This window comes from Acipenser ruthenus, chromosome 15, assembly GCF_902713425.1.
Source record: "Acipenser ruthenus chromosome 15, fAciRut3.2 maternal haplotype, whole genome shotgun sequence".
NCBI classification, from domain to species: Eukaryota; Metazoa; Chordata; class Actinopteri; order Acipenseriformes; family Acipenseridae; genus Acipenser; species Acipenser ruthenus.
Window position 1 is genome coordinate 4,552,751 of NC_081203.1, and position 14,852 is coordinate 4,567,602.

Here is a 14,852-nt window from a genome sequence, read left to right on the forward strand (position 1 = left end):
ATCAATAAATAAACACACAACAGTCATGTGGGCTGTGTAGCTTCTAGGAATGCAAAACCTGGTAGATTGATTATTAGCAATAAATAAAATGCATGTGTTTGAAGTTGCAAGCCCTTATCTCAGTCTGTTTGTATTTGTTTATACGCCTGGAGTTGCTTTGAGGAGCAGTCTGTCTGGGGCAGTGTTGACAGCCTGCAGTGGAATGCACTGATGGGTGCTCTAGCGATTTTTTTTCACCTTGGATTCCTGTATTCTATGACAGTCAAATGTAGAACATGTGGTGAACCAGTAATTCTTTTTAGTGGCAAATGTGTGACTCATGGTGGTCTAAAAAAAAATTACATTTGACATACAGTAATGTCATATTTTTTGTTTAATTTATACAGCGTTATGAGTTCTCTCTGAATATTTTTTGTAATAGAGAATGCTTGTTGTAAAAGTTGACACCCTGAGAAACATTTTAAAACTAAAGTAATATTTTACACAATGTGCAACACACTCTCACTGCGTTTATAAAATAAGATTGCTGTTCTTTTCTTTTGTATGAAAGTTGTTCAAACAAAGATTAGGGAGAATTAGTAATACTGTGTACATAGTAAATACCAGCACCAACAACAGAATGTCATCCACCACCCTTTCTAGTTCAAATGAGGACTCATTAAAATCCTTTGTACAGCTGTTAAAATTGCTACCACTTGGGAAAGTCATATTTTATTTAACTCAGTCTTACGCAGACTGCAGTGCATACCATTGGGGAGGAGGGGATGGTCTGTCAAAAGAAAATTGTACAGCTGAACTGGAAATCCGAACCGCATTACCACTTGCTGGACACTCTCCTAAATATCTGCCGACCTCAGTAAAACTCCAGTCACAGACTACTAGCGCTTTCTCTCAGCTGTTTCTGATCCCTAGGAAGGAGTCCCACAGTGGGGCTGAATAATCTGCCCATGAATCGACAGACTGCTGTGAAGGAAGTGTTTCTGTTTATTGAATTGTGCTGGCCAGGCAGAGGTGAGATTGATGTTTGCTGATGGTTAAAATCGACTGAAGGCTGCACTCTGCTGTTGCATTCTGTACAGATGAGCACTAGGGTGCTGCAACTGGAGCTGTGGTGCAGTGTGGTCTCAGAGATCTAGTTGTAATGCACGCAAGCTCTTGACAGAATGATTGAGGTAGCTGGGTACTTCTAGTGCTCTTTTAGGTAAAGGAAAGAGAACTAAAATGGCAGACAGAGTAAGATAAATCCTTGGTTTTTTGGGTGTGGATTTCTCACAGATCACAACTGGACATAAATGCTTTGTGTATTCTGGTAACACATTGCCCTACATTTACTATATTATATAGTAGGCCTATGTTTTTAGTTGTGGCAAATACTGTAGATGTAAGCAACCAAAGCAACATTATATACATGGTTTACAGCTGCAGATTTATATTTGAATAAAAAGGAACTGATCTTAAACCCCAGCCTTTTTAAACCAGTCTGTCAGCAGTCTTCAATTCCCTTTTTAAATATTCTATTTTCAAGCCTCATCAGACTGGCTGAAGTATGCTGTGCTACTATGATGCCTGGTGCTAACCCTCTGATGGCAGTGGATTAGATTTTTTTTTTTTTTTTTACCTAAATCCAATTGACTTTTTTTTCTTTAATGAAGTGAAAACTTATGTTCCATGCTGCCTTTTCTCTCAAGCCACTAGTTCTTTCAGTGTTTACCGTACAATCCATGTGTAATCTTTTAAGATTCTTTTGAAAGAATCTGGATATTAGTCCTGGAGCAGTCTTTAAAAAAGAAAAAAAAAAGTATTATTGCAGTGAGGAGGTTAGGGTAACATGTCGTACTAGCGTATGTGTTGGGGTGTGGTGTCTCTTTTTATTCAGCAGCGTGAGAATCTGTTTGCATTTCAGAATATTACCATATAGTCACTCTTAGACCTAAAAATGGTTGCAAAAAAATTTGTTTTGATGCACGGATGACTCATGCTTCACAGACAAGGGAAGACTCATTCTTCCCCTTTGCTTTGTCCTATACAAAGGTCGGCCTCTCACTAAATTGCTAAAAGCTTTAGAGTGAATTATAGATCACGATTGACATTAGCAAATGACATTTTGCCTGCTGTCCTTTATTGGAAGTGACTGCAAGTTTAGAAGAGCTGTCCTAAATTTCAGCAGCTCAGTGCCTCGCTCTTCCCAGAATTAGCATCTCTGATCGTTGCTGTGCATTTGAACTGCGGCAGGTTTTACACAGCAGGTGAGCTGTCAGTGCAACACGTTTGAAAACTGGCATCTCGTTATTCAAATAGATATTCAGTCATTATACGCAGAACGTTCCATTAATTCACAATCATTAATACGAAACATGCATGCAAGTCGTAGTACCCTGGAAAAATGTAATCCAGCCAGCACTAGAGGAAATACATGATTTTAGTTAAGGGGGAAAAAAATCCACATAGACCTTCCTTTGCAAATATTGTGTAATCTTAAAAGCAAATAGAATACGTTAATTCATAAACAATCAATCATAAACACTAAGCAGTCAGTGAGTGCATAGAAACATATTCAAATAGATGCAAGTGACGTTGTTGATTTTACTAGGTAGCAAAGTGAAAAAGGGGTGTGTTGTTTATTTAAAAAGTCATAAAGTTAAGTGTAAAATAAGCTTATGTATTGGCAGTGATGCACATTGATTAATTCAGTTAAAAGTCTGTGGGTACAGTAATGCATATTTAGGCTAGTTTCTTGTCATTCAGTGGCAGTTGTCAGCAGAGAAACTGAAACGTTATTTATTTAAAACTGTATGTCCAGTTTTCAAAGTCCTTTCTGCAAGAGTTCAAATCAAGAACACCCTTCCAAAATGTAATGCAGGAATCCAAATAAAATTGTACTTGTCCTTAAATAGTAGCATTAGCAGCAGTGAACATCGCCTAGATTGCATGCATGACACAACCCACAGCCTCTTTCTGCCTCCGGATCCATGAAAGACATCAGAATGCTCTGCCCTCAGGATACAGCCAGAACTTCACAATAACTACCTAATGAGGCTGCATGCCTTAACAAGAAGGAATGACGTTATCCATTTGCTTAGAATTTATAGCCCGGGGGCAGACCCGATCACATGACTCTCTTGCTTTCTGTTCAGTGGGTTTTTGTAGCACAGAGGTGTATGTGCTTGTTATACTTATCACCCCTAAGCAGTCTCTTCTTCCTCAATAGCATTTCCTCACAAGCAGGATGCAGAGTATTTGTTGACACTGGTAAATGTTAATGCATGATTGGATGTCTTTTTTTTCTTTCACTTTCAGAAATAGCTGTAGAGTATTTGAGTCCCACACACACAATAAGAAGTAAATAAGAAGCTGCCTTTGTGTTCTACTGTTCAGAACTCTCCGGTATGATAAAACCACAGGTTTATTTGTAGTCACTTTGGGTCCATCTGAAAACTGTTTAGACAGTTTAAATCAGCAAATTAAACTCTATGGTATCCGCTACAGGACTTTGTCAAATACATTTCACACAGGAACACCCAAGCTTCCCTGTACTCACACTGCTTCACATAAAGAGGCATTAACAGGTGAAAAAGCTAATGTTTGCTACCTGCTCCCCTTCCCACGCAAGCAGAGAAAACAAAACACTGTGAGTGTGTTTGAGGAGAGACTAAATTGTACTTAATTACAGTATTTTGTACCATTTTTGTACACCAGCGACTGCATCCTGGAAAAAGAGTTAATTTGCAATGTTCTCTGTCATGTTATTTCACCATACAGGCAGTGGTGTACCAAAATAAGTAAAATATTACCTAATAAGGTTATTTGGTAAAGCCCTGGGTGGTGTCGTGTATATTTCAACAAGTTTCATGAGGCGATGTATTTGAATGGGGAAAATACAACAGAATGGGTGTTAAAAAATGACTTCCCATTTCATTATAGGATGTCATTGAGAAATCCATTAGAAAGAGCTGCTTTTGAAATGTCTGAGTCTGCAGCTCCCTGCCTCTGAATTCTGTCTGGCCGCAGACAGCAGCCCTGCTTCTGTTGTCGCCCCAAAAACAAACAAAACAGGGAAATGGATTCAGACTTCAGCAGTTTCCTATTTAACAATCATATCACTAAGGCATCGAAGCCTGTTCTGCACCACCCATTGCTCAAAGCTACAGAAACTGGCCTGAATTTATACAATGCTGCGGTTCAGATAACTCTGTGGATTAAGCTGAGTGTTGCGCAGAGAAAAACAAAGTGCATTGCCTGGAGGCTGAGAGGGTTTGACAAGCCTGGATGTGTAGTTAAGTAGCTGGCTGACTGAAAGTGGAGGGATGAGGCACACGATGCAGTTGTATGTTCTGTATGCTGAACACCAAACCCATAGCCATCAGTGGCCAGGGGAAAGCTCTGAAAATATGGCCCTAGTTGGACTTTCTGATTTGATATTCTGCTAAATAAAAATTAGCATCGCATCTCGTTACCTTTGGAAAACCTAGTGTAGTTTGACCCTTGTTGCTATTTCAGGTGTCTGCGATACTTTCGATTTGGCCTCTCTTTTAAAACGCTTTGAGATGTAGGGTTGTTGTCATTGCTTTTTTAAAATTTATTTTTTATATATATATATATAAAAAGACATCCACTATATTTAGCACATTTTTCTGCTGTTAACAAAATGACTCACTGCAGCTTTTTTCAAGTGAAATTTCTCCAGCTGTTACTTATTATAGCAGAATCCTGGCAGGGCAGACAGGGAGCTCAGTCTCTGTAGTTAAGTCTGGGTCAGGTGAAACAGCAGACTGGAGGCAGCCATCCAGATTCCCAATAGACCAGTACCTAAGCCTCCAAATATGCATTGAAACCTGATGACAATCAGTAATGAAGTGTCACTCGTGTTCACAAGAATATATATATATATATATATATATATATATATATATATATATATATATATATATATATATATTATTAACTATAATATATGTCCTATTTTTGATACTAAACAGATTTATCATTTCCACACGAGTCCATACTGGAATAGAAGCTTTCTCTATGGGCTGTGGTCACTGGAGCAGGCAGACACCAATCAAGCATTACAAAGTTCTATTCCCTCAGTTGGCTGTGAGCAGGAGGAGAGCAGAGCTGTCAGGAGGGAGTTGATCTGACTGTAACTGGGGCGCGAGAATACACTTGAGTATAATCTGCTATAGTTGTTTTCTAGTTTTGCATACGCTTAAAGAAAGGCGATAGTCTTTTCTTGAGTTGAAGATCTTTTGGTTCTGTGCTTGCTAGTTTATTCTGTTTAAATTGGAATATAAATTTTTAAATTACTACGATATAGATAAAAAGTAACTGCTTCTTGATCACTTCCTGTGCTGTAGGTAACGTTCACTCCAGTGGTCTAGCTACAGTTGCAGCATGTGACCTGTAGCACAGAAACTGATTTGGTACAGTACCAAGAAACAGCTCAGTTTACAATTGTGCAACAAGTCTGCACATCATTCATTTAAAAAAAACAAACTCGGAAGAACAAGCAAAAGGGTTGCTGATAAGAAATGGATTTGGAAAACATTGGTCATCATTCTGTTAATATTGTGAACTTACTGTATGAAACTTTTGAAATAAACAAATTACTAATAGAATGTTTGTACTTCATATGTCTTCTATGATAGTGTCCAGAACCATTTATTTTTTGACATATCAAACATTGAAGCATCACTTTGTCTAAAACAAAAGTCTAGTGCTGGCATTTTGGAAATAAAATGCTATAGACACAGGCAGGCAGCAAGCCATACACTAGGGCAGTGGTGTGCAAACTTTTTATATGCTGCTCCCTTTTCTTAGCATACATATTGTTGCAGCCTCTTATTTGGACTTGAATTCTGCCTGAAGAGTTCTGTCACTGGATAGTTCCGTGAGCTTTTCTTGAGCTGCTATTGACAGATGGGAAGTTGGTCTTATGCTGGCATTGAATGGATCGTATTCTTCTGTCGATTCTTGAAATTGATCTGTGAATTGACGCTGAAGCTTTGAGATGAGTAGAAACAACGTCATGAATAAGACTATGATTAAACTCATTTTCCTTGAATTCACAGAGACATTTTTTGCGAAATCTGGAACTTTTTTGGTTAAATTTAGGAAAAAATATGCGATTTACATTAAATCCAGGAATAAACATTAGAGTCAGCGGCTCATTTGAAAGGTAAAAAGCACTTTGTTATTTTTCCAGAACTGCCCCTTTAGTCATAGTCACGCCTCCCTTACTGACTCTACCAAACTCAGCGCACCACAGTACTAGGGAGCATAGTGCCAGCAGTCAAGATACTGCATGCAATAAAATGTCATAAAATCAGTCTCCTGCTTGTATTCTAATCCAATATGAAGCCGGAGCAGACAGTGCTAGCTGGAATGTTTTATTCATGTCTGAAGTGGGGATTTCATATTCAGAACAGGTTTGTTAACTAAGCACGCAGAAACCTGGAATTGATTCTGACATTCACCTTGGATAACCCACCCTGGAAAGTCTTAAGAGTACAGTACATGCTGCTGCATAACCTTTTGATCTGAGCCATTAGTTTCCGATAACGATATTAAATGTATGCCCTGTTTGAACTTCATGGTGAATGTATGACAGAATGGAATTGTTAACAGTACTGTACAAAGTCACCAAAAAAAACCCGGAAGTACAGTAAAGCATGGTATCCTCCCCTGTATGTGTGTTGGTGTTTTTTTTTTTTTTACATTGCCTCCTATTTGTCACTTGAAATACTGCTTCGCAGTGTCACGCTGATTAGCGATTGCCTTAAACCTCTCTGTAGTCAAGTCGATATTGGTACCAATGTACTGTTGTCTGGACTGAAGAAACCCCTGTGCTGTACTGCAATAAATAAATAATCCCTGCTGACATTCTTCTGTAAAATTGGATGGTCTTGACGTTTCATTTCTGTTACACAAAATGCACTTTTCTATAAAAATACCATTTAAATCCCCAAACAAAAAGGTTGCCTTCCATGAATTACAAATGATCCCAACCAAAATGTCCCATACTGTACAGTAAAACACTTATCCCGAGTGTTACATTTTCATATGACACCTTTTTAACTTGATTCTGATGTCCTCATTTGTTTCCTGGAGCCCGGTAACGTGGTATGTTCAGTATTTGTGTATTTGAGGGTTGGTCCATATGAGTGAGTAGTTTCTCCAGGAATGTGAAAACTGTTTTCCCTGTAACAAAATGTTGAAAGATGCTCTATACTGTAATTAAAACCTAAAGACGAGGTGTAGGCGGGGGAGTTAATTACTAAAACACTAAGGGGGAAGAAGTCACAGTGAAACAAACAAGGCACTTGAACCAGAGGAGAAAGCGAGAGTGCCGCTTTGGAGTCAGAAGAAGCTTGTTTAATATAACTGATGGAAGAAACACTGCTCTTGGACCTTTTGGGGATTATAAGCAGCAACCAATGTGATATTCTTCTTGAGCTTCTTGTTTAACCCTTTAAGGGACAGAAGGAATTGAGCAGTTGTTCAAACAGTTTCTTCTTAAAATACATTTGAGAGTATTTATTGTTCGTTGAAGGATACAAAAGTTTGAACTTTCAGGGAAAAGAGTTTTTGCTGACTTTAATTTTTAACTCCAGCAAGAAGAAGAAAAAGTATGACAGGTCCTCATGCTTTATTCCATGAGTAACTGAGCTAATGCTGTTCAGTGACTCAGTGGGTGCTTTATGAAATGCTCCTGACAGTGTGAAGTAGAGAAGAGAACATTATAAGGACTTCACCAGGGATTCTGGTGACGGACCGCTTTTTAAATGGGGAATACAAATCAGAAGACACAACCTCCAGATGCAGGGGTGAAAAAGGAGCTGCCCAGTAAGCTGGAGCCTATATCAGGTAGGACGAGGTTCTTTAGGAGCTGGATAGAGCTATCTTGTAGCTTTCCTGAACAGGTTGGCACTTTCCTAGTCATTGATTTATAAAACACACAGCTACTGTATCAACTGATGGTGACGATGACAACTTAGCTACCTTCCAGTCAGCTCACTGCTACACCTACGATGCTTCTGCAAAGCTTATTTATCTAGCGCTCAGCAAGGTTCCAGTTTAATTACAGTTTTATATTAACGATTTTTAGGATTTGTTGATAATACAGCACATGGGACCACTGCGTTTAGATTTTCTGTAATTAGTACAGTACATATGGTAACTATGCAGTGCGCTTGTTAATATAAGTCAGAGTGTGTGTTTATTGTACAATCTTTAAACTTTTTTTTTTTTTACAATGTAAAGGGAAGTTAACCCACCAGTGTGCTATGTTAAAAGTTCAAAGATTGCTTCTCGGAACTGCTCAGAAACCACCCCTTACATTTTTTTTTTATTTATTTTTTTTTATTTTTTTTTACAAAAGTATGAAACAGAAACAGCTGATTTAAAAAATGGAATTTGGAGACAGCTGGACTGATTGAACAAAAACAAAAGCACTTTTCCCAAAGCTGCATAGTATGAGAGGAACCTTTTAATCTGATGGAACTGCAATGGCTACATGCTTACTGTGGTTTAAATCATCAGGATCTAACCAGGAACTGATAGCATTTCTATACATAAAAAGCAGTAACAAGATGACAACTGAAACTGCAGTAGTGCTTTAATAATCCATTGTTGGGCCAACCAAAGTTTTATTGGTCATCAGTTAAAAACTACAGTATAGAGTTGCACTATACTGGACCAGTAGTTTGTTCAGAAGCTATGTTATACAGTGGTGGCATTTTCATCATGAAACGCACTGCTTCCCCAGTTGAAGAGAGGAATGCCTGGGTTTTCTTGTTTGTATTTGGGACATTGCTACAGAGTTTTAATTTGGCCTATTATGTGTCATAAGAAATAATTGCAGTGTGTGTTAACCTGCGTTGAAATCAAACAAACAAGAAAACATCCTCACGTAATGAATCCCAGAGTTACGCTGCAGGCAGGTAGTAAAATAGAGGAAAATCTTTTGTCAGAAGGTCTGATATTGTACCTGAAAGACTGTGTGCAGACAAGCTGGTATTCACAGGCTTTTAAGTGTAATTAAGGGGAAATCGTTCATGATGCTTACTACTGAACACCTTCCCGAAGCACAGTGTAGAAATGATAGTCCAGTGGTCCGAGGATAAGCGGTAACCACTTTGGAAAAACTCAATCTGATGGTTTTATATTTGCAGTGTTATCAGAAGTGATGTATATGTATTATTTAAACACTTATTTAAAATGTGTTTTGTTTTTTTATTAAAGCTTGTTCACGCACCTCTTAATATCCCAAAATATGAAAGAGCTGATCAGAATAAAATGGTGATGTTTTTAGATAGTTTCTTGCTAGTTTTATACCGTTTGGATTATTGTCCTACTTCATGATTAAATAAAATCTGTTCTGTCAGTGAGCGATTCAACTTTAATCTGACTGCACTGTGGGGAAACAGTTGGCTGCATGGTTTACTGTAAATAAGATGCATCATTTTCCAAATGATTAGTTAGATTTTACATGCTGTAGGATTTCAGTACATCGTTTTTTAATTACATTTGCTGGCCCTTAGGTTGCACTGCTCCGTGTCCCCTAATCAAATGTAATGGCTTATAAAAATCTACTTTACTGAAGCTGCATATCTGAAATGTGAGTTCCTTGTACAACTTTAAAGTTACCTTTGTGTAACTGGCTACATCATAATAGTTCAATACTTCTGCAAATTGGTTCCTGTGTGAAGAGTCAACCAGTTAGCTGAAGCAGTACCATGAAAAAATCTAGAGATTACAACAGGCTTAGTTACTGTACCAACCTGTTGTGGTTTCATGTACTGTAATGGGGGTCAGAATTTGGGCACACATGCAGCTCATGCGTGTACCTTCCCCTTTTCTTAACAAAGCTGAGTGTAAAATGAAAGTCTTTAACAATTTTATTGCTACTAATAAGAGACATTTAAAACAGGAATCAAAAGCCCTAGCAAAGGGGAAATATCCCTTCGGCTGGGAAGGAACTGCTTTTCTGAGTAAACTGCACGCGATGTGTGCTGTAGCTTGTGTGTAAACGGGATGCATGAAGAGGAACCATGCTTTATGATCAACACCACAGGTCCGGCAGATTCTTTTAACCCAGGTTCAGAAGTACTACATGAATTTTTTTTCTTTTTTTTTTTTTTAATTAAGTCGTTGCCAATGGTTTTTACCCCATTTTCTCCCCAATTTGGAATGCCCAATTATAATTTTTTTATCTCAGTTCACCGCTGCAACCCCCTGGCGACTCGGGAAACGGAGGCTGAAACACGCGTCCTCCGAAACGTGTTCCTGCCAAGACGTCATTTATCGTACTGCAGATCCACAGCGAAGCCACCAGACCTATAGTGCTGGAGGACAACACAGATCTATCGGCCACAGGGGTCGCTGGTGTGCGGTGAATTGCCCTGCCGACCTAATCCCTCCCTACCCGGGCGGCGCTCGGTCAATTGTGCGTCGCCCCATAGGAACCCACGGTCATGTTCGTAGCATACTGTACATACTGTAGCATGTTTTTGATGATTGTGTTATTGCACACACACACAGTCTCCAGAAAGGTCAGTTTCTGCTGCTGTCTTTAAAGCACACAGGAATTCAGATTCGAATAGCATAAGTTAGTCCTCATTCGCTAAGGGGATGAGGCTACAGTGCTGTACACCCTTAAAAAAGCTACTGTTCTCTGCCCTGAATACCTCCAGTGTGAATTACCCGAGTAGACACATCACTGTTCCATTACTCGGTTGCCATACATGGATTTTATTATACATTAAACCATGATGACAGTCCTGCCTTCGCCAGCCTTAGGTGACTGAAGAGGTTTTATATGGGCACAAGTGAGTTGTTCAGGATCGTGCCTATTGTATTGCAACAGTGCCTCTAGACTTTCTGCAATGCAGCATAGTGTGAGGCCTGGTGAGCAACTTTATTATTATCATTCTGATAGCTATGAGTTATCTGTTATTTTAAGTGATGTGAAAAAAGAAATGGGATGAAAATGTGACTAACTTTAAAATGCACTGCTAAAAAAAAGAGACTCCAACATGAATTCCCCCTTAGTGGTCCTCACAAAAGCCCTGGGGACAAAGGTTTGTTTCACTGTATGTTCTAGCCCAATAAACTTTAAAAAGAAAGAGTTAATTAGCTTTATATAATGGTAGTTACTGCACTCATCCCACAAGCTACTGTGGAGACAAAGTCCCTTGCAGATACAAATGCACTTGCCTAAACTGCATGTTATGGTATCTCTTTTCAGTACTGTCTCAGAATGTTCTTTATAAGTGTTAATAGCTTTAAGTGAGTGTAGTGATCTCTGTGAGTTTTACCTTGATCAAAATCTTTCCAGCTAGTCTTATCTGCTACCGTGTTTTACACTGCTTGGAGATTATTGTTTTAAAGAGGGCACAGATTAGTCAGGCTGCCCATGGAAAAAGCCTCCACAGCTTCGGTACAGTGGGAGAGGATGGGAGGGGATGCTGAAGGCATTGACCTTAAACTGTAACAGGAAGGAATAGGAGTGACAAATGGAAGGCAGAATGTGGTGTGTGGGTGGGGGGGTTCAGCATCTGCACTGGCTGGCATTGAGAGCAGTCTGTTAAACTCCTATGAAAGTAGCCTTTCCTTATCCCTTAGTTGTTTTATCATTTAAGTCAATGAATCTTACTGAATTTATGCTGTTGGTCTTCCCTGTAGGGGGGCTGTAAATTACATAGTAACGTTATTCTTGTTCATCCAATAAAGTACAGTACTAACCAGCTTCAAAACCATCTAATTGGTCTCCTGCTGAGAGCATCTCTGTAAAAAAAAAAAAAAAAAAAGTATCTTAAAGATGGTAGCTGCAGACAAGTGTTGCTGTGCTGTACATCAACATTTATTGTATGCTTAAATTAGTACAGTTTAAATCTAGTATTTTCTGTCCCACAATACAAAGAAGGAATATTGAATGAGGAACCAATAAGGAGACATTTACATTAAAGTGTACAGCAGTGGTAAATAAACAGTAATGGAAAGTAAACACAGTTACTTCAATGCTTGCATGTCTAAAGTATCTCAATTTGCAATCTCTGAAACTGTGGAGCAGTTGGCTGCTTAAAAGATCTTTTACTGTACTTTCTGAACTCTCACAGCAATACCACAAAATAAATGTTTACAGTACATTACATACTGCTTGCAAAATACATGGTGCAATCTATTTACGTAGTGCATAGTGTTTTTACTGTGAAATTTTCCATTGTATTCTAGGAGGAAATCAAGCTGTCTTACTCATTGTCTTCAGAAATATCTCATCTTGAGCATGTGCAATCTTGGAATCTTGTTAATGGCCTGGTTTCCAGTAATTATATTTAGTCTTATTTCTCGTTTACAGCACTTCAGGATGAAAATACTTACGAGGTATACATACAGTATAGGTGTGGTGCCAGAAACACAAAGGTGTTTTCAGGGTGAAATGCTAGATTGTGGAGGAAGGTAGTGTTGCTTATTGATATTTACGAATCTTTTTGAAAAGTAAATTCTGATTGGTTGCACAGTTGTGATTTAGACATTTCCTTCAGTGTACATTTGAGGATGCAATAGTAGCTTAAAATTTCAAAAAGCACCCATAGCCATCAATGCCCCACTTTTAATGGGATGTAGTCATCCACAGATTCTGCGTGGGTAAGTTAAAGGCCTTGAGGCCAAGTCACTCTGCCTGATCTCTATCTGGGACCCCTACTAGAGTTCAGAATAGCACCCTGGGGGCATGAAGACTCATCTCTCATTAACCCTAGTGTTGGTCGTGGTAGATCCAACCTAGATAATTGCAAAGGATTAGATATGCATTGGGTTTGGGCCAAATGTTTTTGTGAGTTTCGTATTAAAATGGGAAAATTAGGGTAGAGGCATCTGTAAATCCAATCATAAAACTGCAAATGAATCTAAAGAAGAGAAATGTTAAGGCATATTTGCTGTATTGTCAGACAGCAATGTGTGATTTGAATGACCTCCAATATCCATATTGTATTCTGATTATTACAGCACATCTCTTCAATGGTATTGAATCAGTTCAGAACCAGCTATGTTCTTGTGAAGCACTTTCCCAGTTTCCCTTGATCTTCTGAACTGACATTGCCACAGTGGATCCAGTTCTGTTAAGCTCCAGCCTGGGCCGTACTGCATCTGTTTGGCAACCAGAATCAACTAAGAGACCAGCCGGCAGATGAGTTACTGTAGGGCCATGTGAGTGTTCATACGCTGACATTGTGCAATGAAGTATGTGGACGAGATTGTTCAATATAAATCTGACATGTACTTAAAGTACTCAGCGCAGAACTGTACTGTTGGCATTGGAGATAAGCCCATTCTCCAACACTGGGCTGTTGCATCAATTCCAGTAAGCATCAGCTGATCTTTTTCTTATTTTCTTTCCTCTCCATTGCTCACTGTAGATTAGTGTCCTATATTATGAGTGCTACTGTACATGCATTATAGTAACACTGGAATGACCAAGGCGGTCATTTTGACCGGTTTTGGAATTCAAATGTCAATTGCCGTGCGTGTGTAAGATAAGGAGCTGTGCTTTCCTGACAAAGAAAGAATCGAGTAGCTGCAAAAATTAGTGAGATAAAATGCTGTCATACCTATCCCAACCAGGCGCGGTCAAATTGACCGATACATATTATAACAATGAAATGTTTTGGTATTGTTTGTGTTTATCAGCCAGGACTTGCAGCCGTGTTGAAGTTTGATTATATCAGTTTGCTTTCCTCAACTGAGCTATCTGTTGACATTTCTATTGTTTCAATGAGCCTCTGATAGCCCATCAATCAGCCTTGATAGCTCACAGCGCCAGGCTGTCTGTCTGCACTGGTTACTATAAGTCACATGTTTTTCTAAGAAATTAATTATTGCCCCAATACACATTGCAAATGGATCGCTGAAGAAGCAGGACAGAAAAGAGTGTTTGGAATTACTGCCATTTTTACCAAACAAGATTCTAATGCAGCAAAGATGGACAATGCTGTAAGTGCACTGCATTTTTTGAAAAGCACAGTATCTGTGCGATCTGCCAGCACTTAGACTTTGTAAACAATTGTAAATGAAGCCCATTCTGTTCAACTGTTTATTTATTCATGCCATTTTGATTATTGCATGTCTGTATATAAACGCATAGCTTCAGTTGCACTTTGTTATATAGGCAATATAAACCCATTTATTTAAAACATTTGATACTTATTTACATTTTTTCAGTTGTGCAGTTTTGTATATATAACTGTATATACACACATTTGACTGAAGCCCGTTCTGTTCAAATGTTTATTTATTCATGTCATTTCAATTATAGTACGTCTGTATATAAACGCATAGCTTCGGTTGCGCTTTAGGTAGGCAATATAAACCCATTTATTTAAAAAATGTGATACTTATATACATCGTTTCAGTTGTACAGTTATTTATGTGCAGTATATAACTGTATAGACACACATTTATTTTAAAATAGTTTATTTCATTTTATACCATTTTTTGAGGATGCGCATTATATAATATGTCTATATATAAACCCATTTCTGTCCGTTTATTTACAGTGTTTCGGTTGTGTAGATGCTTTATATAACGCTCGTGAATAAAACTACGATTTATATTCAGTTGTTTGTTTGTCCTTTCATAATAATATTTATGTTTTTAATACGCCGGTCAAATTGACCGGTCATGTTGTTCTAGGGTATGCCTATAAACACGGTCGTTCTAGTGTTAAGTGCTGTGAACAGTTCTGGGATTATCTCCTTTTAAATCCAATCCTGATGTAATGTTCTTGTCTTTCTTTTATCTTTACCTGCTGTGATCTGGAACATGTGTGATCAAAGTAACAAATAGGCCGTCCCATAGTT

At 38.4% G+C, this 14,852-nt stretch overlaps 1 protein-coding gene across 17 annotated transcripts in view; it reads left to right on the forward strand.

Annotated features, from left to right (window-relative positions):
* rapgef1b (Rap guanine nucleotide exchange factor (GEF) 1b) overlaps positions 1 to 14,852 on the forward strand; it is a 70,918-nt gene that overhangs the window by 1,300 nt on the left and 54,766 nt on the right. The window lies entirely within an intron of this gene.